Source organism: Scophthalmus maximus, chromosome 6 (assembly GCF_022379125.1).
Source record: "Scophthalmus maximus strain ysfricsl-2021 chromosome 6, ASM2237912v1, whole genome shotgun sequence".
Classification (NCBI taxonomy): Eukaryota; Metazoa; Chordata; class Actinopteri; order Pleuronectiformes; family Scophthalmidae; genus Scophthalmus; species Scophthalmus maximus.
In genome coordinates this window covers 25,236,650-25,262,500 of record NC_061520.1, presented here as the reverse complement: position 1 = coordinate 25,262,500, position 25,851 = coordinate 25,236,650, and the positions used below count along the sequence as shown (strand labels likewise).

The 25,851-nt window shown below is 42.9% G+C and overlaps 1 protein-coding gene across 26 annotated transcripts in view; it reads right to left on the bottom strand.

Annotated features, from left to right (window-relative positions):
* Window positions 1–25,851, bottom strand: part of nfasca (neurofascin homolog (chicken) a) — a 112,096-nt gene that overhangs the window by 74,433 nt on the left and 11,812 nt on the right. For 11 of the 26 annotated variants that reach the window (XR_004793428.2, XM_035630952.2, XM_035630961.2 and 8 more), the window contains exon 1: window positions 2,083–2,364. The exons of 2 other annotated variants lie outside the window; for them this stretch is intronic. The gene's annotated coding sequence lies outside the window, so the exon portion shown is untranslated. Of the gene's footprint in view, window positions 1–2,082; window positions 2,366–25,851 lie in introns of those variants that run through there. 13 more of the 26 variants (XM_035630946.2, XM_047332599.1, XM_035630945.2 and 10 more) reach the window with 3 other exon arrangements.

Below are 25,851 nucleotides of genomic sequence, written 5' to 3'. Positions count from 1 at the left end.
TCCGTGGCAGAAAAGCACCGGCCGGGCAGAGTGCTTCATTCCATCCAAACAGGAGTGTGCCTGGGTTTTGTTTCTATGACGATAGTATCTTGACATATGATCACATGTATTGTTTGACGGACTAACTTCACTCCCTTGCTTGCTTATGGTAAATGGACTGTATTTATGTGGATCTGTTCTAGTCATATTGACAATTCAAAGTGCTTTACAGCACAATTGACCCATTCACACACATTCATACGGCACTGTTATATGGCGTTTTTTAATTTCTTTATCACATTCATACACTGCAGGATGAGCCGCCAATTCCATTGACAACACTAGCACATTAGTGAAATTTTCAAACCTGCAGAAAAGGCAAAGCACTCTGAAAAACTCTCTCCTCTTGGTGAACAATTGAACGAAGACGCTGGCGCTCGGGAAAAATAAATGCTTTATGGAAGGAAAATGTTCAGGCGGTGAAGTGTATCCAACTCTTGATGGCAAACTAGATTCTACTTGATTTAAGGCATAATGTTGAAATAAGTTGGTCGAAGTTGATACTATTTCGGTTGCGCGCTAAAAAAATATATCATGTCAAATTCAAGGTAGAAGATGAGATATGATTTTGCAAAGCGAGATTACAGCTTGTAACTTTATATAGTGTGTGTTTCCAGAGATTAAATGGAGCCAGGACTAGATTCCACCCATGACAGAGTTATGGAGACACATAAATCCTGTACCATGGCCGATTTGACAGTTGTCATACATCTGAAGATATTAGAGCTGCAACAGTAAATCGATGAATCGATTAGTAATCGACTACTGAATGAAACGCCAACTATTTTGATAATCGAAATTTTGATTAAAAAAAAGGTCAAAATTCTTTTTAAATGTGAATATTTTCTGGTTTCTTTGCTCCTCTGTGACAGTAAACTAAATAGCTTTGGTGTGTGAACAAAACAAAACGTCATCCCGGTGGTTTTGGGAAAAACATTTCTCAGCATTTAATGACAATTTATGGACCAAACAACTAATCGATTACGCGATGATGAAAATCACCGTTGCTTGCAGCCCAAGACGATACAGATGCAGAATGACTTGCAGGTTTGTCCAGTTTAAAATCTGAACGTTAAAGCCCGTTGAGTTATGCGTTGAACAGCATGCAGCGAGAATATTCACGTCTTTCAGTAAATCTGTTCGATGAGCCTTAAAGGGCACATGTCCCTCGGCTGCTCATCGCTCTCCACCGACGACACATGGCCGCCTGAATCGAAACTCAAGTCACTAATGCTTCCCCGCGGAGCGACTTCTGGGTCTGCACCACCTGCTTGAACTCAACCATCCAACCCTACATGCTCCCTCTCTGTCAGTACAGTCCAGTTCCTTGATGTTGGGGACAAGCTGCCAATCAGAGCGGGGCCATCCATCGTCCAGCTATCGTCGAGAGCCTCCCGAAAATCTTAACATCGCTTACTGGTCCGTTCGCTCGCTCGCTCGTCTGTTCGTCCGCCAGCAGGATTTACGTAAAGGCGCAAGGGAAAGAAGACGGAAAGAGCAGGAAGCAGCAGGCAAAGGATCTGTGGCCAATGAGCGAACATGCAGACAAGACATAAAAGACATTTCTCCAGACAGACTAATCTGTGTGTGTGTGTGTGTGTGTGTGTGTGTGCATTGAAAATGCAGTATTACAGTGTTTTGACATATTTTGATATGCACGCTCTCGGTTTCCAGTTATTGCAGAGCAGGTGAAAGCAGTGACAGCGAAAAGGACAAAGGCTTTTGAACCCACGGCGAAGTACAGTACACTGTAGTATTGTGTTTGATCCATGGGGACAGTACTGGACACTGCTGCCCCGTGGAACCTGACCACAGACCTCAACAAAGAGGCTCAGTCATCATTCCTCAAACTCCGTAAAAATCACAGCTGCCGGATCTCACTGCCACATATAAAACTGCTGTTTACTGTGAGTCATTTACTTTGGCTTGAAAAAGTGAGAAGTCTGCTGGTTCATTCTCTCTCGCACACACACACACACACACACACACACACACACACGGGCGCATGCCGTCAACGCTCACAGACTAACGGTGTGTCAGTACCTCTGTCAGTGCAGCTCTTGGCTCCAGGTGTAGACTCTGTTGTATCTCCATCAATCCTTCAGCGTCCGGAGCAGTGAGGGGAAAAACAAAACGCAAAGACTGAGCAACTGTCAGTCAAATCCACCACTGTCAGAGTGTAGAGGAGCACCAGACTCCGTCCCGTCTCTTTCAATCTCTCTTCTTCCTCCTCCTCACACACACTCACTCTCTCTCTCTCGATCCCTTTCTCTCTCTCCCTGTGTCCTCTCGCTGCTCTCACACCGCTCTCTCTCTCTCTCTGTCTCTCTGTCTCTCTCACACACACACACACACACACTGATTCTCCATCTGTCACCACCCCCTCTTCTTCAACCCCTCCCACCTCATACATTATTAATGAAACTCACACACACACACACACACACACACACACACACACACACACACGCCAGCCAGCTCCACTGCTGTCAAACACAATCACGCGCACACACTGCAAGCAACGCACAACTGTCCCACACACGCACATGCCAAGTCCAATACTGTGGAAAGACCTCCTTATGATCTTAATCTCGTGAATGTGTGAGATCACAGAGACGGTCCTGGATGATCCCAGAGGACGCGGAGGACCAGGATGTGTTCTTTTTGCTCCCCGTGGTAGAGCAGACAAGAACCAGGAGTAAAACTTCCTTAACCAAAATGACACACAACAACCAAAGATGTTTTTTTTGTAATGAAATGTACGAAACACAAGTACACAATAAGCCCTGGATCACAGCCAGTCCAGTGAAAAGGTTCCCCCCCCCCGTTTGGTGAAACAATCGCAGCTACTGTGGCGACACGATGACAGAGAGAAATCAAAATTATAGCCACGGTCTTAAGGCTACAAGGCCCAAAAAAGTTCATGGAAATGCGTCAAAAGGAGCTCCATCATTACATTACTTCAACCAATTCTCCGTCTCCGAGCTGTTGTGTCAGGTTAATGTTCTCCATGTGGTCTCCATTGATGTTGACCAGGATGATTTGGGTGGTGCCATTCGACAGCCCCGGGTCCAGGCAGGTCACTGGAGTGACTCCCACTACTTCGCCTTTGTAGCCGGGGTTTTTTTCTCCCCAGAAAGTCAGCCACATCTAAAATCTATCTGTAAGGTATGGGATTTAGGTGCAGAAGGATGTTTATTTAGTGAGTCAATCAACAAAAAATGAATCAGTGATAATTTCAGAAATTATGTTAATTCCAAAACCTGACGGATGAATCGGTCGGCCGATGAAAATCGGTCAATATGAGCCTTTCACAGACATATTAGACAGTTTATGGTTAAACTGTACAATATCAAGCCTCAATTACATTTCTTTGACATAAAGGTTGGATAACAACATCTTAGGAATCATTGCCAATATTTTTTAAACGTGTATATATATCAGCTGATATATCGCTAGAAGATTTTACTCCCTAGTCCGCATCGTCCCTAAAAAGTCAAACACACTTAACAAGCAGCTGTTCTCTGTTTCATGACGTGGTAGAAGTGCTTAGAGTGTCTTTATACGGTCTTTGGTCTTCTGTCTTACAATGAAGACTAACAGTGAAATAGAAATATGAATTCTTCTTCCCTCGGTCTCCTCACATGTACATTTAACCCAGTAGAGGTTGAACACACGTCGGTCAAGCATGAACACATTCACATGCGAAGCACACACGGGTCACAGGGAAGACGGGGCGCCGTCCATGCATATGAATGCAGAGTATGCATGCACACACTAAATTCTCACACACACACACACACACACACACACACACACACCCACCCACACACATGCAAACACACAGTTGATCATGCATGTAGTGCAGAAAAAGGAAGCTCCCCTCAGCTGGAGGCTATTTGAGTTTTCTCATGGACGAGACGCGGCTGGAAGAAAGGTCAGACAGAATGTGTGTGTGTGTGTGTGTGTGTGTGTGTGTGTGTGTGTGTGTGTGTGTGTGTGTGTATCATATGCAAGGAACAGTTCTGCATGTCAGTGTATAATTCAATTTGCTGGCTCACCCAGAGTCAGAGGAGGTCGAAGTTGCATCGTTAGATATGAAGTCAGGTATTATACGGGTTTTTGTCCAGAGTGCAAACCTGGCAACCCGACGGTGAGGACAGGACCTTCAAGAGGATGGGGCATGGAGCTGTCAATCAATAAATAGCTCCAGTCAGGACCTCACAGTGGCCCAGAGGCTGATATGAACCACTTACACAGTTCGGCTCTGACTGTACTATGGCGGTTTTATCAAGTAATGAAAAATGATTGCCAAAAACAAAACTAAGAAAAAGAACAAAATTCTAAATGAATACACATAAATACACAAAGATGTACTGTAAAATATTACGGGTGTATTCTTTCAATTTTTGCGTTCCATTCTCGTGCGAGTGCTCCTACAGCTAGTTCACTACTGTCGATGGTACTAAATAATGTCACTGTGTCATTGCTCCTACAAGAACAGCTCAAGTAAACGGAGAGAACCTTGGAATTGTTCATATTAAATATATTGGAATTACTTAAGATCCAAATTTGACTTTCAAGAAATAAAGGGGTTACAAAGTAGAAGAAAGGGGAAGAGAAAAGAAGGAAAGTCCAGGGAGGCAGATAAAAAAAGGTCGACAGGAGGAAGGGGGTTGGACGCAGGAGGATTAGGGGCCTTCGGGGCATGTTTAAGACGACCCCCCCCCTGCTGCGGCGTCTACACTGACCTGAGGCCTGGTGAGACACAGAATTAATTTTTTATGTATCTATTTGTGCACTTTGCAGTGTGTGTGTGTGTGTGTGTGTGTGTGTGTGTGTGTGTAGGCTTGACATCCAGATAGTGGCCAAGCATTTTCAGCTCCCCTCTCTGTCCAGCCACACCCCCAAACAAATCAATAACCCTAAGCCCCCACCACCCACCCACACACCCACCCACCGCCGCAAGCTATGACATGCAAATGACCCTCGCATATCATTAAAAACATATGCCCCCTCCCTTGAGATGTGCGCCAAGACATTCGCTCACTCAAACACACACACACACACACACACACACACACACTTCACAAACAAAAGCAAAGACAACGTCAAATCGTGCTCAGATGGACTCCAGTCAGTTGACCTCTGCTCAGACCTGCTACAGACAAACAACAATTAAAAGTGTACTCAAGCCCCCCCCCCCTCACAAACACACACACAAACACACACACTCCATGTAAATTCTGCGATTGAGTAGCATTATGATTTTTTGGCAGAAACTATGACAACAGGACCTGAGCCAAACCGACACTCAAGCCACCGAGGAACCTTCATCCCCGCGTACGTGTCACGTGACCAAAGCTCTATATCTTCATCACATAACGAATACTGAGACACACGCGTATCCATGACGAAGGAGAACTCTCTGTCCGCTGACGAACACTCAGAGATGCAGTTAAAAGCTCAGTTGACACTCAAGTCCCAAAGATAAAATCAAGTTCTGACCCACCGAAATCATGAGACAATCAAAATAAAGACGGCAAAGGGCCACAAACTTGAACATTGAATTATAACAGTAGTCCTACTCATACTAAGGCATATTAATATTTATGCCTTCAACTAAGCTACCTGTATGTAAAAAAAAAAACATAATTTATGTATCACCTATTGGCCTATCTTTCGTGCATATCATTAAATTATAAATATCTGTTAGCACGCAGCAAAGTGAAATACGAGAGAAAACTCTGTAGCTTTACAGTGATGTCACACTGGAATATGAACACTACAGAGTGGTGGAGTAGGAAGTATTCATATTGCTAAACAATAACTGGCCGCATCGCAGTGTGGGCCACAGGGGGCCCTGCGTTAATTAACTCTGTCTTTGACCCCAACACACACACAACCCCCCACCCCCCCACCCCCACACACACACACACACACACACACACACTACAGCCACGTCCTGTGGTTATTGAACTGGGTGCGGGGGACAGATCTGACCCTGGGCACTGACAGTTTGGTTTTCTAATCAGATGACGACAACAACAGTACACACACACACACACACACACAGAATCCCACTGTAGAATGCGCTGCTGTACGATTCTTTCAATACTAGTGACTGCAGGGTCACACACAAGTCTAGACTGTGTAATATGATGCTGATCCACACTAAGCAGATACAGCATGTGGGCTACTGTCAACGAGGCTTTGTGGACAGAGTCAAACAACATGGAGGAGGAACAGACTGTGACCATTGTCCCGCTCAGATATCACACACAAACTAAAAGGATGACACCAGTGGTCTGGGACCTTTCTCCTGTCAAGGGCCATTTCAAATGCTATAATGTCCTAAGGGGGTCGTAGTAAATTAGTAAAACGATGCCATGCATGGCTTGCAAACATAGAAGTTGCCTATCCCCCGCAGTCAAATGTCCAATTATGTATGTTGTTTTATCACAGGCCAGAGAGAAACAGTGTTGCAGTGTTTTATTTTGTTCCGTATCATTAATCTGCTCTATCTTCGACACAAACTGACACTATGTCTGGTGCCAGCAGCTCCGCGGCAGCAACAAGGCCCCTTCACAAATCCTCCTTCTGAATGAGGTTCCAACTTCTTGGCTATTATTCTTAGCTCACTCACACATAAAACCTTCCCGCAAAACATGGTCTCTGTCAGAGTGTCTCGTGAAAGCTGCTTCGGTTCCCCAAACTCTGCCAAAGAGCCTTCATTTCATTCCGGAGCGCTTGTCCTGACAATGTGTCCTTGAGTCGGGCCACTCACAAATGCTATCAACTGATAGGCGAGTAGTACAATATAATAGTAGTTGGAAAGGTTTAGTTTTTTTTAAAGTGTGTCAGTATGACAGCAGAGATATTTCAACCAGAACGACAATACCTCAGAGACACAAACTTTGACACAGATGCATGGTCACACGTGGGCATGCCCCTTGACCGGTATCAGGTAGCTCACTAATTGAGCTCTTTAAAAATTGACGGTGACCGGGACGAAGGGAGAGAGGGGAGGAGCAGGAGGACGACGGGGACATGAGATCGCTTTGGTATCAACAGACAAAAACACACAGATGTTGATTACAGGGGGGGGGGGGACACAAGGGTGAATGTGAGAGAAAAAGGAAAAAAAAATGCAGATGTTTTTCCTTTTTAACACTAATGCAGTGTAGGACACACTGAACCTTCTCACAATTCTCTGTTGTTTGTTTCACTCTGATCCAGCGCCCACTCGCTTTATCAGAACAAAGCTTTTAGGATGGGAGCCAACAATGTGTTTGTTTGGATGCTTGCTTGTGTGCAGGCGTGTGTGTGTGTGTGTGTGTGTGTGTGTGTGTCTGTTATTGATGTTTGGAACATCCAGAATCCAGATGAAATCGATTATCTTCATTTGCTCTAAATGTTTTCAAAAGAACTACACACTCTCCCGTTTTTGAGAAAAAATCATTGAGAAAGCTGCTTTCGATCGGGTGGACAACTTCTTAGCACGAAACAACTGCTTTGATGTCTTCCAGTCGGGTCTTTCACCGCATGAGCCCTGGTGAAAATTACCAAATCAACCGTTTTATAAAATAGCGCCTCTACCGTTGACGGGAGGTACGCCAAATAGTTTTTCGCCTCAGAGCATCGTTTGTCTGCATTTGTCTTCACCAACGCAAGGTTGATGAGCTTATAAAGGTTGGGGTTAGGTTGAGATGGCAGGATTACTTTACAGAATATAAGCAAATCCAAAATTGATGGACTTGCCAGGTATACCGCTGACCTCTAGCGGCCGTGTACATAAAGACCTCCAGAGGTCTGCAGTCTTTAAAACGACCACATAGGTCGTAATACGCTGCTTGAATAGGTGGTGCAGGACAGTCTCACATAAACACACACTGTGGTCAACTGTGTGAAATGCAGCACTGAGATTCTGAGATCACTTGTCCATCAGGAAATCTGAGTTTGTCTTTCTGGCACGGCACTAAAGTCATTTTAAATCCTGCTCTCTACTATTTTGTCTCCATGGGTAGGTACACACCTGGCCTCCCATAAGCTGAGATAATGGAAAACAATGGAATATGTTGCCATAGTTATGCAGATGACACACAAATTTATCAACAGGGGGACTATAACCCCACATAAATTTTGAGCAAGTGCAAACCAAGTGCTTTATTTCCTATTATTTAATCTTATTATTTATGTATTCTTTAATTCTGTATTTGACTCTTTTGTTTATTTCTTACAATTCTTTTTAGTGTTCTCCACACGACACGACTACAGGGGGATACTACAGATTCCACTGCTACTATTGACCGCTTCGATGGCTCAGCAGGACACAAATAAATCTGAGTGTTGAGAAAAGCTGTGGTTTGCTTGGTTGTATTGCTGTAAAGGAACGTTTCTGCAGCAGACATCGAACTGTTAGCCATGTTTCTTCGCCCGTACTACATTCACAGGGAATTATGTCATCTTGCTTGTGTTTGTATTTTCTCCTCCAGCAGTAATATCATCCACTCTGTTACTGTGAGACTCCAGACTCTGAACTTGAGGGCTTTCTACGTGATCTAGGGGGACTTAAATCATGTGAAAGTGGACACGACTCTACCCACCTTAACTCAGTTTGTGGATTGCACCACTATAGAGGAGAAAGTGACCTGGACATTCTCAATGCTAATGTTAAAGAGGTTTACAGCACCATCGCTACATCCACATATGGAAGATCCAACCACAAACTGGTCCACCGTCAGCCAAGGTGCAGACCATTGGGCATGCGTCAACCTGCCCCCATCGGGAGAGTGAGGTGGTGGTCTGAGGAGACATTCACTACTGTGACACTGCTTTCAATGCACCAACCGAGATGGTTTTCTCATGCCAAATAGAGATAACATATATGGGGGGCGGTCGAAATTTTCTTCCTATCTACTATTCCTATCTACTATTCCTTGACCTCAGTGGAAAACGAAATGAGATCAAGGAAAGGTGTAAAGGAGGATTGATGGGACTTAGGAAAAGCCGACAGCGCTGCTCAGAGAATCCGACTCGACTATTACTAAACTACGCCATCACGCGACAACAGATGTTATTGACGTGGGTCTGCCCTGGTGAAACCACAAATTTTCCGAAGATGGACTACAAAAACCTCAGCGGCTCCATCAGCATGTTTCAGTGTGTTTCACCACTGTGTGACGTGAAATGTAAATTATTCATATGCAACGGTAACTTACATGATGACGTGCATCTCTTCTGAATCATATTCATACTCTTCTACTTCTTCTACTTCTACTTCCATGGCACGTCACGTTAAATATCGCTGCCGCAATGAATTGTGGAGCGTCTATATCTCTTATCCTTACGCATAGGAAGGTCCAGTGTACCCTATGCTTAAGTAGATAGGAAAGGAAGATTTGAAGCTCCTTTTCCATGCATTTAGAGAATCCGATCAGCCCTTATCATGGCTGCTGATCAAATACTTCCGAGTGACTTCAAGATTTAGGAAACTTCCTAAGCCAATTTGACAATTCAACCTCACCCATGGAGTGACAAACTGTTTGACAGAGTTCTGCGTGGACCCCTCTCTTCCAGTCAAAATGGTAAGCTGTTTTCAAAACAAAAATCCCTTGGTTACCATGTCCAGCAAAGCACTGCTGGATGAGAGGAAGAAGTTGTTCAGGGCCAGGGGACATAGAGGCAGTAAGGATGCAGAAGCAGCTCTCTGTCAACATCGGAGAGGGAAAGCAAATAACCAAGAGTCAAGACTGCAACAGAAGGACACAAGAGAAGTATGGAGAGGTATGACGATCATCACTGGTTATAAGACCAGCGGTCAGATGGTAGATGGGAACATCGCCAGAGCCAACACCCTGAACCATTTCTTTAGTAGGTTAAACATGCAGCTTCACACTGACCACTTAAAATAAAAACCTCAGAGCAACAACAACACCGGGCAAAGAGGATGCTGTGTAGACTCCACTTGGCAAAGGCTGCTTGGTCTTGACATTTAACAATAAGCCCAAGGGTGGTCAAGGGCTGCTACAAGCAGTTATGTTAAGTTTAAATCTAGTGAAGGTCCCTGTGTTGTGGTAATGGGAAGTCATATCCCAGAACTGCCAGCCAATACAGGACCTGAAGTGTTTACATTAAACATTATAAGGGCTTTAAAAAGACTGGTCCTGGATATCATCTTTCCACTGGTCATTTGGTTAATTTGACCCTGTCCGAGTTGCCTACCAACTAGATATTGGGGTGGACAATGCAAACAATATACCTGCTCCACTGTTCCTACACCCACCTGGGCAGTTCAGGGGGGGCAAAATCCTGTTTTTTTATTTTTTCCAGCACCTTTAACTCCATTCAGCCTGATAGTGGCCTGGATCATGGACCACCTTACCTGACACCCTCAGAATATGTGCCTCCAGAAATGTGTGTCAGACATAGTAGTGAGCAGTACTGAAGGCAGTTTTTTTTAGACTGGACTCCTGCTACTCCTCTTTCCATCAACTCTGACAGCAAACTGGACTGGACCAGAAACTCTTCATGGGAGGCACCAGAGCCTTTTTCCTAAGGAGGTTCTGGTTCATCAATGTTTGTGGCCCCATGTTGATGTATCATGAGTCTGTGATGGCCAGTGGCATTTCTACACTACAGTCTGCTTGGGTGGTAGCTTGAGGGTTAGCAGAGTAGATAAAACTGATTCAGAAGGCTGGTTTAGTCCTGGAGGTTTAGTAGGACCCTCTGCATGTAGTCGCGGGGAGGAGAATGTTCTCAAAACTCAGCGGATTCAGACAGAGACTCAGAATGACTGTTTCGTGGTTCTGTTTAGACTCTCACAGCACTTGGTTATTGCTTAAGGTTAGTAAAAGTGGGATGGGATTTAACTGTAACATCAGGCTTTTCCCCTGCAGTGAGTTCTATCAGCATGGTCATTCGCATAGCACGACTGTGAATGGATTGGAGGGTATTTGAGGGGCGATGCATACCCTGGGCGTGCGCTGTATATACCCCAGTCAGGCTCGGCTAACTTTTTTTGAATTGTAATAATGCCATTTAATAATGACTTAGTCAAATAGTGTCTATAGTCCTATAGGATGCAGCGATACCTCGAAAATACATTCATGAACTATGCAAGACATTTTCATGTCATTTGAAGACTCCTTCATGGCATCACTTATATGATGAGGAATTTGGTCATGGTAAGTTTGAGATTGTCACACTAGACCTATTATTTGTGAAGATATCTTGGAAAAATCTGTCTATTGTTGTTGAGTTATTTTGTACACACACCTTCTCAAACAATTTAGTCAAAAATAGTTGATAAATGTCCTCACACCTTATCAAGTGCTTAGAAACTGACATTAAGGCTAACTGCACTAATGGCAATGAATGTTTTAATGTGAATCAGGAACACAGTAAATCATTTTTTCATCTATTTTGTGCATTGTCAGATACAAAACTAGGAGCAGAGAGGTAGACTGAAAGAAGGAGATAGATAAGGATGGAAAAAACAACAAAGGACAGTGAAGCTGCGGGGGGGGGGGGGGCAGAGACAGGGAGTGGTGAAGGAGCAGCTGTTGCAGACAGTAAGGAAGAGAGAGAGGCTCGCTGTCTGCAGATAAACAAGCCACACACCGGTAATTGAGCAGCCGTTGCCATGGCTGCACTGGTGGTGAACAACACACACAAACACACAAATCTCATTTAATCCTGCACTTTGACAGAAGGTGGACACGAGTCAAAACAACTTGGTGGTACAAAAGTCTGAGGAGAGTGTCCCTTTGTTCACAATACTTCAAAATAAACAGGCAGCAACACACAGGGGAAGAAGAAGAAGAAGAAGAAGAAGAGCACCTACCAATATTTCAAAACCAAACCGCCCAGTGATCTTGCAGTAAAATGACAAAAAGCCAATAAAGAATTGATTTCCATCTTCAAATCTATTACCTTCTACAGTAGACTTATCCCTGAAGGTTTATCTCATGACTCCCTTTTTAGATTATTCAAATATTCTGTTGTAGATGAATAAACATGAATAATTCAACACGTTCTAATGAATACTAATTCATGTTAATAAACAGAAAAGTGGTGGTTATCAATTTCATACCTGCCGGCTTAAAACTTCGAAGAGGCAATTTTTGCTGGAGTCTGATTTTTTATTTATGCATGCAATTACTATTGAAATTGTTCAAATTTTTTCCAGCGTTTTGCATTCATTGGTGTATGATATGTATTATCTTAAATGTCTCGTAGTACCTCTGCAAAGGGAAACTGTTTACAGATAAGCTCTCCAGGTGAAAGTGAAGAAGGAAACTTTACTTTTCAGGTTCCATGGGGTTGCACCAACTTCCGATTTGTCGGTTGGTGAATTATTTTGCTGTTCACTTTTCTTTTGCTCTTTCAGATAAGGTTGGTTAATTTGGGCATTTGTTTTGATCAGCTATAGCCGCTCAGGATTCTAACTTTGTTGAAGGGACATCGCCACGTTCCCTGATCTCAAATACTTTGGTGAGCATGTCAATACAACTGGAAGAAATCATGGCCAGACTGCCAAACTGTAACTCACACTCTGTTTCCAATCCCAAACTAATTCCATGATGGTGAGCTCAGGGCTCTGGAGGCGGAGGAAGGACCTCCATCTGTTGCATGAGTTCATCTCCTTCCCGTCTCTGAAGACAGTTCTGAATGACTCTTGACGCGTGTTGTTCATTGTCCTGCTGCACAATGAATCGGGGACAATCGGATGCCTCCTGATGGGACTGAGTGATGAACCAGAATTTAAACATCTCAAGTGCCTCAGATGAAAACTTGGAAACTGTTTTTTCCACTGTTAGGGAATATCGTCTTACATTGCTAAAGAAAGTCTCAGTTGACTTGGAAACAAAAACATCTGCTAAGATCTGTCGATAGCCTGCCAAAGCAACGGTTATATAACCAGGACTGTGAAGTCGGAATGGCCAATCAGGAGCCTCGCCCACAGCACGCCCTCTGTCATACAGAGCAATGCTCTCTCCCACTCAACCACAAGTGATCATAGAGCAAATCTAGACCACAGCAGCTTGGTGCCGTTTTTACAGTAGCAAACACAAGACGTGTAGACGAGGCTGGAGCTGTTTTTCCCTCATGACTCAAAGAGCAATGGTTAACTTTAGTGTAACTTTGCGGTTATCACAAAGGGAAGAACGATGACAGTGTATGATTGTCAGTGACTCTCCACAGACCACAGACGATGGCAGGAGATAGAGGGGTCCTGAACGGCAACTTTACAATCCCATCTTCTAGAAATTATGTTTCTACACAACTAAACATCAACATAATTAAAACCACAATATGTTTTGAATTATAAGGATATCTTGTAGGTACCTGGGAAAATCGCAAATAGAGTACATTTCTGCTGCTATGCTGTCAGTTCATAAACAGAACCACACAAATTCAAGCTGTCTCCACTACGAGATCTGTATTTTGTTAGAACAAATAAAAATGTATAAAATGTGAATATTTGACTGATAGGTCCAGTTTTTGCAGCTTGCCAGATACATAAATGCTTAAATGAACAACGTCCCCTTGTTCAATTTATAGAAACATCATTAAGTTTCCTACAAAACATATTTTCTGTTAAGTATTTCAGAGATTTTATTGGAGGAGACATGCTTGACCTAAGAAGCTTTTACAATTCTTTGGGCTCAGATTGCCATCTGAACTATCCAACACACATGAAGTGACTAAGTATCCCATGTGGATATAATCAACACATTCCTAAATATTTTCTACAATCGAAAACAGATCTCGAAAAACATAGAACAATACCACAGAGAATGCTCTTTTGTACAGCAGGCCTTCTTGATTTTTGAATAAAAGGACATTGTTCTCTCGGATGTGAGGGCAGGTTGGAATCCAAAGAACGTCTACACAAAAATGGAAAAGGTTTAAGCAGTGAAATGATGAGGGGGGGCAGGGGGACTACTGAGCCCACAGCAGACTAGACACAGTGACAGCAGGGCATGGCAGCAGTGGTGTGTGTTTGATACTGTGTGTGTGTGTGTGTGTGTGTGTGTGTGTGTGTGTGTGTGTGTGTGTGTGCGTGGGTGTGTGCGTGCGTGTCCAGCAGGCACACACACTCCTTTTCAAGTCAAATAAAGGTTGTCGCGCGCCAAGCCTGTTGTCCAGACTCTGACCCCCACCCTCAAACAAAACAAAACACACACGCACACACACGCACACACACACACACACACACACACACACACACAAACTTTAATCTCTCAAGTCTTTGTCTCCAGCAACAGGAGGTGTGGTCGTTTTTCTTCAGTTAATGAGTTGGCGGGGCCACAAGGGCCAAGCGGAGGCACGGGTCATTCATTCATTTAACCCTAGGCCTCCTTAGCCCACTTCCCCCTTACACATACGCACGCACACACACACACACACGCACGCACACACACAAACACACACAGACTCACACATATATTCCATGAATCAGAATAGAAAAGGGATACACTAATATTGCTAATGGTAAAATGACACGAAAGAAAAAATCTTCACTTTTTAAAAACAAAGAATACACTCTAGCTAAAACTCTTCACCCACACACACACACACACACACACACACAGACACAGGGCCATATAGCGCTGGCGTCTGGTGACACAATAGCCTCTGGTAGCAGCTGGTCAGCAGTAACCATCGGAGTCACACACACACAAACAGACACACACACACACACACACACACATTAACACACATGCTAACATGCGGCACGTTCAAGCCCCTGCATGTCTAATGACGTGCCGAGACGACACAAGAACAAGAGAAGACGACTTGGCTAACCATCTGTGGCGTGAAGGCCATGCGGAACATCTGCGCCAATCAATAACACACACTCTCTCTCGCACACACACACACACTTGCACACGCAGGCATGCGTGAGTAAATGCCACGACGAGACATGTGTGTTTTTTGGTTTCATGAGTTATAGAACAAATATTATATCACCACAGTGTAACTTGAAGAGAGAGACGTGTCAAGGTAAGGTGGTCAGGTACGACCAGGGTCAACGTGGATGTGGTCAAAACATAGACTAAGCTAAATGTAATGTAGTTCTTTTTAGATTTTTCAATTGACACATTGATATATACAAAAGGTTTTGCTCTTTTAACAACATTGTCGGAGATACAGCCTCAAATTATGTCACGGTTTTTCAAAGAAATTTGTGATAACGATATTTATGACGATATAGGAAAATAATTCTGAACCACATTTTATCGGTGACTGCAGCTCGCAGTAGGCAGCGCAGGCGGCAGTGCAAACAAAATGAAGGGCATTTTTCCCAACTAGCTACCTTCTGTACAATATTATCACCTGATCAATTTGACCTCAAATTTGAAGTACAAATGTCAACAAACAGCAGCGGTCCGAACAAACCGTCAGTCAAAATGTAAACATTCACAGCTCATGAAAATAAAATACAAATGCTTTATCGTCGCTTTATCATTGATATCGAGACATGACCCTTTTTAATCACGCAAGAATTTATGCCGGGATTATCGTGGACTGCATACTATGGCACAGCCCCACAACATTGTATTATCTTTGGCATTTATTATTTGCTAAATATTAATAATCTTTAAATTATTTTTGTGATACAGCCAATCAGGATAGGAATCAGTTGCAGAAAAATTGCAAATATTTTAACAATAATAGTAGATAGAAATACTGACAGTAACAAGCTATCAGCAGTAGAACAAATGTCCTCAAAGAAAATGCTCGTCCTATTTTATAAGAAGCCCAACTTCATATAAAAAAAACTGTGAATATAAATCATTTTCATTTCCTTCCTTCATTTCCTTTCGTTTCATGGTAGTTTGATTGCATTGTTATATTAAGTGTGCTGCTGCTTATTAAGACATCAGGGTTTAGTGGAGAGGAACTGGATCACACACACACACACACCCTCCCCCACTTCTGGGAAACACCTGCAGCCATGCTTGTCATTATGGGGGAATAGAACACAGTTCACACATCCCTTAACCAATTTGATTAGAGACTGCTCACACACACACACACACACACACACACAAACACACACACACACACCTCTTTAGACACTGCCTAGGTGCTTTAACAAAACAGCATGCATGTAAACCTGTAATCAGTCTCATTCGAGTCATTGGGATATAATTATGAACGAGAGGCAGAATGTAGTGGAGATGGTTTTTTGAAAAAGAAATCTGACGATGATGATGATGGTGATGGTGATTTGAATCACGCTGATGATCCTGTAAGCATGAATGGTTATAATCATTTTCATCATCCAGTTGTTGAATAACCAGAAGAATCAGAATCTAAACAAGGCTTAAAATCATATTGTGTTCAGATTCAAAAATATTTTTGATTCCAGATTTATTATTTGATGTCCTGTATTATTTCATATATATATATATAACAAAGACTTGGATCATTTATGAAATGGTCAATATAATATTTCTCCAATATTCCCTAAGTGGCTTTATAACAATGTTTTATTTATGTCTTGTTGAACCTGTGGCAGCTCAGCAGTGAGCTGATGATATTTCTCTCAGTACAATGTTAAAGACCTCTGTCCACTGACTCTCACAGCCCGCTACAGATCCATACAGCCAGATTTGATGACATCGTAGGCCATATAGAGTCCCAAGTAAGATCTGCAGTGATCCCAGACAGAGCACACCGCAGCCTTCGATTTGTTCCTGTGTGTTTTTATGACGACATAGATACCAGCGGTCTGCATGTGGCCCCTCAGGCTCGCAGGACTCTGGTGGAGGAGGCAGAAGACCGCCCACACGGGGGAGTGGGGAATTTGTTTTTCATAGATATACTGTAGCAGACAGAATGCGCATATTATACACACTTGTTATTTTTGTAATTTCTTTTTTTAAACAATCTTTTAACCCTTATTTTTATTCATTATATTTTTAAGGTCTTGGTTGTAGCAAGAATAGTAATTTTATAGTTTTGATTCTGACTGTAATCATTTATTATTATGTGTGCTTTCATGCACGTAAACTTATGACACTGAGGGACTTAGTACATGTTTTTGTCTATTTGTGTGTGTGTGTGTGTGTGTGTCTGCGTGCGTGTGTGGATTGGTGACCTTTAAGTGTGTAGGAGAGCTGTGGGCGCGTGCCGTGGTCATGTTAACTCAATGAAAAAGGACACACACAGACACACACACAGCCAGGATGAATGCTGTGGTGTTTTCAGTTTGACTAAATGAATCGTGCAGTTGTCCAAAGTGCAGATTAATCTAAACAAGAGGGTTTTTTTAACTTCACGCTACACCTCCTTAGCAGCTACTACACAGGGAGCAGGGTTAGAAAAACATGTCATTGACATCATCATCATAATGCTGGTATGTCACATACTAGACTGTCAAGTTAGGAGGCAAGAGAGGAGATGATTCCACAATGCCTGTGAACCAGTGTTGACATGTAAAAAAGAAAAAGATATTGGATACTTTAAGTCAAGTGCTCGTTCATCAGCGGCAGCCTCGGTTTGCTTTCTCTCCGCGTCGCGGTATAGACCCCGCCCATTATCAGATAATCGGTTGCGATTGGACCTGCAAGTTTTCTGCCGGAGGGAAATCACTTCCCATTGGAGGAGATCCCGAGCGTATAGTCTGGCTGAGCAAATGAAATGAGCTCCCTGAATTCGTCTTGGTCCCAGGGTCAGGGTACACCAGCAAACTGGACAGGCAGCGGCCCCAAAAAAGTTTCCTTTCCACAGCGGTTCTATAATGATATCATATTTGTCGGTTAATCATTAAAATGCTTGATACTGAATGTGTTCAGCAGGTGCTGGTAAAATTTGCTGAATAGCGACAATGAAACTAAAGCAACGTGGCAACGGGAAGTCTGATATCATTTCTCCTTCTCATTTCGGTCCAGTTTGTATTGGAGATGTTTGTTGCCATGGAGTCTGTCTATTGCCACAGAAGTTCTCTGTGACTAACGAAGTTAAAGAAACATCTTTTTAAAATGTTTCTCAAGTTTTAGGCAGCAAATAATAACACACACTTAAAAAAAGACAATGATGTAAACTGTACCTTGAGTGAGGAGCAGAGAATCACTGGTACCTTAGTTCTGGTAGTCCCTGCATTCACAACAACTCTGGAGTAAATTGTCCTGCTTTATCATTTATCATATTTACTCTAATTAAACTCACTTTGCAAAATGGTGTTGTTTGGATTCATACATGATGACCCACACGATGGCACAGACGCTGCCTCGTCTTTCACTTCAACCAGAAATAATTACTTGTGCGTTTCTCAGTGATGATCACACGTAATGTGTGTTTCCTTCATGTCACTGAACGCTACACATGAAGCCAGAAATCTTGACCAAAGACCAATTACAATGTCTGCCTATTGCCACCTACAAAAACATTGTGATGCTAGAATCAAGGGTTTTCTGTCAAAACATGACACAGAAAAACTTACATTATTTCCGTTTCATTTATTAAACGATGAACGATGTTTCATTTTGAAAAATGACCGGATTCCCTCTGTTACATCCGTGAAAGTATGTTCGAAACAACAACTCTGCCGGTGTTCTGGATTAAAGTCACAGCAGAGTACCCTGAGATGGCCACAACAGCACTGAAAACCCTGTTGCCATTTCCGACATCCTTTTTGTGTGAAGCGGGATTTTCTGCAGTGACAGCAACCAAAACAAAATCACGGCGTAGACTGGTCATAAGCAACACACTTCGGGTGTCATTGTCTCCCATTACTCCTAGATGGGACCGTCTCGTTGCAGAGGAACAAGCTCAGGGCTCCCACTCATTTAGCGATATGGTGAGTTGTATTTTTCATGCACTTTATATTTGTTTTTGTGTTGTGTCTCATTTTGAAGGCGTGTTTAAACGTTGCCATAGCGACCAGAGAGTGTTAGGGGGCAGAGAGGATGTTACTCGTGTTATGTTGTTGGCGCGATGTTACGAGGGCGCTGCTAATAAAGTTGCATAAGAGTACACAGTGGATTCACGTTGTTTTGTGTATTTATCCGCCACACCTTAAAGGCCGGTCCGTGAAAATATTGTCTAACATTAAACCGGTCAAAAAAGGTTGGGGACCGCTGGGTTAGATTATTGTGATGGTGACTTTAGAGGTCTTACCTAAAAATCAATCCGACGGCTGCAGCCAGAGTCCTGAGTAACACCAGGAAACTGGACCACATCACTCCGATCCTTAAATCACTACATTGGCTTCCTGTGAGTCAAAGGATAGATTTCAAAAAATCTTGGTCCACAAATCACTGAACGGTCTTGGACCAAAATACACCCTAGAGTTTTCAATTCCCTATGACCGGTTCACTGCGTGTTCCCAGAACCAGAACCAGACAAAGTGAAGCAGCATTCAGTTATTATTCTCCTCACCCGTGGAACGAACTTCTGGAACACCGGAGACGTGCTCAAACGCTCGGCTCATTTAAATCAGGCCTGAAAACACTGTCGTTCACTGCAGCTTTAATATAAATTAATCTTAATAATTCAATTCTTGTCTTTTAAATGCACTATTATTGTTATTAAATCACGTTTTATCGCTGTGGTTTTAATATCTTTTTTGATGTAATGCTTTCATTTGAATGTCTTAATATTTTTGCTTTTATTCTAAATGTTAATGTCTTTGTCTTAATGTATTTCTAGGCCTCTGTAAAGCACTTTGAGTTGCCTTGTGTAGGAATGGCGCTATACAAATAAACGTGCCTTGCCTTCACCCTGACCGTGACCCGACACGGACGCACACAGTCAGGTATTTCTTTTTTGTATTTTTGAGTGGCTTTTTTGTAAGTATGAATTCACTCTGGGGTCGTACATGGCCTGAAAGCCAGGGGTTCCCCTGGGGACACGAAGCAGTAAATTATTGGAGTTAGACCCAATTCAATACACTTTATTGGAGGCAGTGGGTCCACAATCAGAAGCACAAGTAGAAAACCTACACACATAAAGCAATATGAGAAGTCATTACCTTTTTACCCACTTTGTTATGTTAGATTGTAGTCATGAGGCATGCACCTTTATACCCGACCTTACCCAGTTCAACATGATGCTTAAACTGGACCTGGAACTGTTTGACTTGGGACAACTGCCAACAAATCTGAAAAGAGTGTAAGATACCATAGAGTAAAAGCCCTGGTAGGAATATCATGGGGATATAACATTGATTTTTCTCGGGGCTCAGTGTAAAGCCATGACATATGAGATAGTTGGGTGTTGCCATTTGCACACTCGACTGAGCAGGGAAGACGGCACGACACAGAACGACATTGTGTGTTGCTGTGAACGGCATTAGGCGAAGGATCGGTCTATTAGGGCTGACCTCCATCGCTCACACACTGTTAACCTGTCAGCACCGAGCCACGGCAGAGAGCGGGTGCGTTTTGAAGGTCACGAGCCGAAGCGATTGCGCGATTGCTTGGTCATATCTCCTCTCTAATCCCAAACCTTGGCATTCAAGTATGACCTGCACACTCCATTGACTTCGGATTACTTTTGTACAGAGGCCCACGGCTCCGTGAGTGCACACGCTCAATGAGGTGTGGAACAGATTACCTTGTCCGTACATTAGGGAGGTAGCCACGTGTGCTCTGGATGCATGTGTCTTATTTGTAATTCAAAGTGATAAACTGTACGGTGCACAGAGACAGAACATCAGTTGGAAGTTAATTAACAGAAACTACAATGGCACTCAGTAGAGGCCAAACCACTGCCAAGGCCCAGCATTCCCCTTCAATTCAATTAGACACACACTCATATCAGTCCCCTCAATATGCCTGAATTAATTTTCATCGTGATACATACGTTGTTCCTTTGGAAATCTGGAGTGTTATGGAACAAAAATGTCCCAAAGCTTTTCTTATTCTGGCAAATGCCTCAGAGACTCCTAATTGATGTAGCGCCGGGCCCATTTATTCTACTGCTTCCTATAATTCATCACCTGCTTTTATAACAATTATCTGACATTTTAATTCCTAATAATAGTCACTCATATAGGGCCCGTTGATCAGAGGAACTACGGTGATTCTATATCAATCCATTACTGAAAAGTAACTGCAAAGTGCATTAGCTGGACTCGTTTTCCGTTTATCTTCAATCTAGAGCAAGGTGAGGAACGTCCAGCCTCCGAGCCCCAACACAGTTTGTCATCACTGACAAACATCATGGCAACTCTCGTTAGCTCGTCAGCGGAGTTTGGTGCCCGACAGCTTTCACGAGACACACTCTGACAGACAGCTAGGAAGCTGAAACCAGAAGGAGTATGTCTCAAAAAACCATCAAAGAGCAGATCAATGATATGGAACGAGATACTTAAAGAGGGACAGTTTTCTCTCTACAGACCAACGAGACATTGTTGTGGTTGGAATCAAAAAGACAATGCTTACTGTCTTTACAAAGACATGCATGAAACTACCAGAGCTGAGAAAGTTGTTTTGGCTGAAATCAGCTGTTAGTAATGTTTAAGGCCACAAATATACTTCCACCTAAAAAATATACAGAAACTGTTCATATCAAGTGATGAGGATCATAGAAGAAAATACAATTTCAAAAGTCCATACGCTCGCAACGCGTCGAAGCGCATGTGTATTTCTGTATACTGAGTGAAACTGTGGAATTCTCTGGACAATGATTTAAAATGTTGCTCAAGCATTTTTCAATATTTTTTTTTACAAAGAACAAATAACAAATCTGTACGTACAGTATGTATGGAGTATTAATTTATTTCTGATGATTGCTATTGATTAATATAATTGTATAAAAGTATATTGGTTTGGTTTTTATTTGTAAAAAAAAAAAAAAAGGACATCAAAAAAGGGATGGCCATTTGTATCTATGTTATTCATATGAAAGGGTCAGGGCAATATAAGATTTGTCTTCATCCTGCTGCTTCTGTGTATACGTATAGATGTATTGTTTGTTTTATAAAATTGTTTTGGCTCACACTGAAATGAAATAGATAAATTATTATGAAATGAAATGAAATCGTCATCATCATCATCATCATCACTACCATCTGACATCAGACACCTCGCCCCAGAGAAGCACGTCCCGCCATCACATCAGAGAGTTCAGTGTGATATATGTGTTCATGGCCCCATGAAGGATGATATCAAAATTGAAATAGACGACAAATGTTTAGAGCAACTGACCCTCAACATGCATTTTCACAGGGTTTACAATGACACAACTCTCCACCAAGCCCTTATGAGCAGCTACGGTCACACAACAATCAGCGTGTGTGTTCATGCATGCTTCCAACCCGGCGCTTTTTGTATCCACTCCTGTCTCTACTGCATTTTCGAACATCCCAATCATCATCCAAGCAAGGACAATTTGGGGCTTCCCATTTTCCTCAGGGGGATGAACTTTGAGGTGATTGGCCGTCCCCTCTGACTGGGACTGGAGCCCTGTCCGATCAAATTAGCGGACGTCCCAGGCATGGTCTTATTAAGCTCGTAGAGATAACAAGGTCCGGGGGATAATTTGTGGGCAGAGACCACAGGAACAGACGGGTGACCTCTGGAGAACTCCTCTGCTTTCAGCTCTCATCTCGTCCTAACGTTCGTCTTCCATTGTCTCTGTCTTCTTCCTTCTCTCCATCCCTTTATTCTGCCATTCATTTGTCTCACTTCATATTCAGCTTGTCTCTGTATAGTGACAGAATTGGCGATGTGAGCGTTTTAAATACAGTAGATTATTCCGGGGTTGCACAGGGTGACAACAATTTCAATATGTTGAAATTTAAATACAATTTTCAGACATACCTCTCAGGACCGTTCACCGGAAATTAATTCTGTCCTTATCAACCCATCGCCCTTCATACTCATGAAACGCAGAAATGTTTGTACAGCTAGTCAAGTCTCACGTCTTTCTTGTTGAACGTATTGTGCCGTCCATGCGTGTTGTGCGTCGAACAAACGATCTGGGGCAACAGCCTTTCTGTGCACGTTCTGCGGCTCTCACTTCTCATTCAGGAGAAGAGGGAGATGGGGCTAGAGAGCGGAGAACAATTAGACTCAGTTTACTGGACTTCAGTCCGGTAGACTAAGTATTGCCCGACAGAGGCGGATCTGACTGGACAGCTGGACTCCTGAGTGCTTCCTGGGAAGCCGCACAGGACGCGGACTCAGCACTCAGCTCTGACTCACCGGGATGGTCGGCCTTTGGGACAGCGGACAGCATTCTTTTGAAGATAGTCTGTCTCACAGACAGAAACTGTAATAATTCAACAGAACAACACCAATAGGTGACAAAATATACATGAAACACAAAGCGACAACCGTTTAGCAGTGCAGGGGATGACATCGGATCAAATCAAGAGAAATGTGGGGGGATTTTTCCAATTCTGAGCATGTAACCCAGAGTTCATCTGCACAGATTGCCACGACAGCTCTCCGCCCGAGGCGGGACGGGGCGTCTGTCACTCACAGCGCTGATCCACTCCCTGTGCACAGATGAATACATAATGAAGAGTACACGTGATCACAACATAGTGGACTCACACACACACACACACACACACACACACACACACACACACACACACACTCTGCAGTCCCTTGTGACTGACAACGCATCAACACTGAAAGAGCAGGGCAGCAGATTAGTCATCAGATTAGCTGCTGAGCGAATGGATCGACCACACTCCAGATTAGCTCAATGGCCTCTTTACTGTACGTGAGTCACTTCAGTAATTATTCTCAGGTTTTAAACTGGGATTAAATCGTATATTCATCATGGAATCCATACAGAGTTAGATTATGTCTGTCTGGATTAGATGAGACGTGTTTCGTGGTGGTGATCAAAAACAAAAACTCCACTAAACCCTTGAATGAACTTCTCCTCGTGAACCCTTTTAGGCTGGGACTAATGTTAATCTGCCCAAAGCAATGGAGGCCAATGGGTGATCTATAGATTAGAGCCCATCACACAGGGGTTGTGCAGATGAGTTGTTTCTTGAAAAAACTTCAGTTTTAATCATAATCTAGTAATAATTTTACCATTATTTATCCTAATATCCTGACACTCATTTTAAATCTCTTAGAATTCCATATCCGCTGTCACTCGTACAATTATTTAATGACAGCACAGGGTAATAAATACGACGGGTTATAATATGTAGTGCAAATAGCAGTAGTATGTATCCTATATTATTACTTATCAATTAAAATTAGCAGGCTACTTAACCAAAGTAGCAGACTTGTTTTATTATCCCCTCAGCATATAATGCGGGGGGAATATAGTGATCGGCATGTACATCCATCCATTCGTCCATCTGTAATAATATCCGGAGCATAAATTTAAAAAAATTAAAATCCCAATTAGGTTAATCAGGAGGTTCGCTTTGATATTTTGGGTTTGCCAGGCAGATGTGTCATCTCCCAAGAATCTTGTGTGTAACAGGCTGATGGGATGATGCCCCCATTGGCTCCCACATGTCCTTTGACTCGCACATAGGACTAGGACAGCCTGTTTCCACCTGCGCAATATTAAACAAAAATTGGAAACATCCCATCTCAAAAGGATGCTGAAAAAAACTAGTCCAGTCATTTGTCACCTCTAGACTGGACTACTGTTATTCATTACCGTTAGGATGTTCCCCAACAAGTCTGTGAAAACCCTCCAGTTAATCCAAAATGCTGCAGCAGGACGGCAGAGATCATATTTGGCTTCCTGTAAAATTCCGAATAGAATTCAAAATCCTGCTCCTCACCTACAAAGCCCTTCATAATCAGGCTCCATCATATCTTACAGAGCTCATAGTTCCACATCATCCCAATAGATCACTTGTCTATGTAAACTCAGGACTACTTGTGGTTTTCCAGAGTCTGTAAAAGTAGAATGTGGAGTTTCCTTGCAGCGCATCTGAGGACCATGCATCGGCCATTATACGATGCAATGCGAGGCACCCTGACATCGACCTCCGGAGGCACCGGCGGCCCGGCGCTACATCAATTAGGAGTCTCTGAGGCATTTGCCAGAATAAGAAAATCCAACAGAGGCTCATCTCCGCTTGCGTAGATCAGCGCTTACAAGATGCCGACCAATATCCCAGCTGCAGAGTCGCTCTCTTAAAGGGGCAGTCAGCGATTTTGGAGAGAGCTCGTCTGTCTCTGGCCGGGCCGCGAACCCTCGACCTCGGGTATGGGAGACCGACGCGCAAACCACAAGGCCAAAAAAAGCAGAGTGACGTTAACAAACTGCACACATTTTTGTGTTTCTGATTTACGGAGCCTGGGCTGAGCCGAAAACCCCGATTTCTTTTTGCCGCACACACAGATCCGACAGCTAGCGGACGGTTAGGAAATATTCGCAGATTTTTGCAAAGCGTGTTTTGCTTTAGAACCACTTATTGCCCCTTTAATCGGGATTAACCAACATTTTTATTAGAATATGAATAATATTCCCAACAACGGACTGCTAAAGCAATGCATGCATTCTAAACATAACTTTTTAAATCATTTCAAAGCACCTGAGGTTTAAGTTTTTGACTATTTTTTATAAATGTTTATGTCTCTGGATTCTTGCACTTCCTTGGGTAATATCTTCATGGTTAAATGCACTTATTGTAAGTCGCTTTGGACAAAAGCATCAGGTAAATGGATGTCATGTAATGTAATGAAATGTTTATGGATTCATATTTTTCGCGGTTTCCGCAGCGGCATCAATGGCTTCACCGAAAATCAATACCATCACATCCCAAATGAATTCCTGAATAAGAACTTATTATCCTCTATGAGCTCAAGTGGTAGCACTTAACAGCATTACAGTCCATCAGTGGCCTTTTTATCA